Here is a 2,500-nt window from a genome sequence, read left to right as displayed (position 1 = left end):
GATGGACCTCCAGAAAACTAAGAAGAAGGAGTGACTTTAGCTAACAACACCGAGATAACTGATGGACACATTTTATTCACTTTGGATTTGATGAGAGAAGTTGAATGGGAGTCTATGGAGCCGGAGGCTTTTTGGAGCCGACCTCTAGTGGCACTCGCTGGTATTGCAGCTGAAGACACTTCTGGATCAGAACCATTTTACAGACCTGAAGATACGAACTCTTTTAGAAACAGTCTGTGGATAAAACGCATCTGTGGAAGTGCCTTAAGCTGCAATACCACCGAGTGAATGTTGTTGTTCCTGAATATGTTCGATGCTGCAGGAGAACATCGACCTTGAAATGTAAAAACAACAGCCGCTCTTCAGTTACGTGACATTTTTCCTTTTTTTAAATATCCCGTGAATTAATTCCCCCCCAAAAAAATTTTTAGACCATTTTAAACAGCTGATATGTCATAAATCAGCTGAGACAATGACTTGAACGCAGAGGAAGGAGATTTGTTTGCCTGTTTTAAAACGTTCAGGATGGAAAAGATGATAAAGATCAAAATAATTGAAAGACATAAGTTTCATGGAGAATATTTAGGAGACCAGGACCGAATATATAAATAAACGTGTGCTGTGTGAAGATGATGAAGCAGGAACACAAACACGTATCCACGACACACAGCGTGTCCAATCCTGCAGACTGCTGGGTGGACATCTGTCACACACACACACACACACACACACACACACACACACACACACACACACACACACACACACACACACACACACACGGATGGGGACATATGGCTCGGTCGCTGGTCTCCTCTCGTGTCCTTTCCATCAGTCTGTGTGTCAGTAAATCAGCGCGGTGACTCATCGTGTCTTCGGGAGGGGCCGAACTGTCGGAGCGCTCGTTTTCACCTCCGTGTGGTGCCACAGGGGCGGAGACAACGACCGTGCCGGACACCACGCTGAGCTGCGACGAATGTTGAGAGGGAGCATCGATCCTGTGTGGTGTCGGCGGTGGAGTCCCGACTCTCTGGATTCATAATCGCTCTCACTTGTTGGTCTTTTATCTGAATGTTGCACAAACTTTGAATCCAGTTTACAGAAGATAAACAAACGTTTAAAGGATTTTGCAGTTTTCAGGGTTTGCGATCAGAAATGTTTTGATTTTTGCAACGACCTCTTCTTCAAACTTGAAATGTAATTTACAGATTGAGCAGAAATAGTAATCAGCAGAAATTGCAAGTTAAGGGGAAAAAAATTAAGATTTATTTTTTATACATATATATATATATACATATATATATATATATTACTCTAAATTACTGCTGAAGAGTGAATCTGTGGAGACTTCCTGTTATAATAATCCTGCTGAAATATTTGACCTGTAATGTGTTTTTCTTTCTGTATTGAACTTATAGAACCATCACGGTGTGTGTGTGTGTGTGTGTGTGTGTGTGTGTGTGTGTGTGTGTGTGTGTGTGTGTGTGTGTGTGTGTGTGTGTGTGTGTGTGTGTTGACCTGGCTCTGCAGCTCGCTCTGCTGTCTCAGCCTCAGGTTCTCCGGTGTGTCGGCCACGATGGTGAAGGACGTCTTGGGGTAATGTCTGAGGAGAGAGAATCACACCTGAAACTGAGTCTCGAGAAAAGGAAACGTTTCCTCTTTCTGATCATCAGATTTTTCTGACTCCGCGGCCTTTTAAAAAAAAAAAAAAAAAACTTTGAACGATGAAGGCTGAAAAATGTGGGAGTCAAAGAGGCGCCAGGACGCTGACATTAACGGGAACAATGAGCCGCTCAGAGCTGCTCACGCTAAAAATATCACTCCTCGTGTCACTCCACCTTCTGGTCTCCTGATGAAACTCTGAACACACGGGAGGGAAACAACACACCGACGCAACACACACCGAAACACCCTGAACAACAACACACGTCACACTTCAACCAGCTGCAGAGACAGCTGACTTCAAATGAAATAAAAACAAGGTGAGAAATTTTTTTTTTTTAAATAGTTCCTGTAAATAAAGTAAAATAATTCTGTCCCGCAGGGGTCAGGGGTCAGAGGTCAGGGGTCAGAGGTCAGGGGTCAGAGGTCAGGGGTCAGAGGTCAGAGGTCATAAACAACAGGTTGATTTTGATTAAGAAAAAACAACGAGCTACAGGGAGAGAAATATCAAACATGGACACGTGATTCGTCAGCTGTGTTTGTAGAAAGTCTGTGTTCATGTCGGAGGAGGTGAAGCGGTCTGAATTCAACCTCGTGATTATAATAATGACGACAGTCTCGGCTCCCCGTCGGTCCGCTCACGTCTGAGACTGTTAACAGCTGATTATGTGATGGTAAACAGTCATCATCATCATCATCATCATCATCATCATCATCATCATCATCATCATCCACTGTCAGTGAGTCTGAAGCAACAAACATCTCCTCACCGACCTATGTGTGTGTGTGTGTGTGTGTGTGTGTGTGTGTGTGTGTGTGTGTGTGTGTGTGTGTGTGT

At 43.8% G+C, this 2,500-nt stretch overlaps 1 protein-coding gene across 7 annotated transcripts in view; it reads right to left on the bottom strand.

The window, feature by feature from the left end:
* LOC138625744 (nebulin-like) overlaps positions 1-2,500 on the bottom strand; it is a 52,658-nt gene that overhangs the window by 36,784 nt on the left and 13,374 nt on the right. For all 7 annotated transcript variants that reach the window (XM_069706875.1, XM_069706870.1, XM_069706874.1 and 4 more), the window contains exon 3: positions 1,519-1,603. The gene's annotated coding sequence lies outside the window, so the exon portion shown is untranslated. The remainder of the gene's footprint in view (positions 1-1,518; positions 1,604-2,500) is intronic.

The sequence above is a fragment of the Brachyistius frenatus genome, unplaced genomic scaffold (assembly GCF_029030835.1).
Source record: "Brachyistius frenatus isolate BFR_SWC_R1_liver_20210118 unplaced genomic scaffold, ASM2903083v1 Contig_65, whole genome shotgun sequence".
Taxonomy (NCBI): Eukaryota; Metazoa; Chordata; class Actinopteri; family Embiotocidae; genus Brachyistius; species Brachyistius frenatus.
Note: the sequence above shows the minus strand (reverse complement) of the source record. Positions and strands in the feature narration are given on the sequence as shown.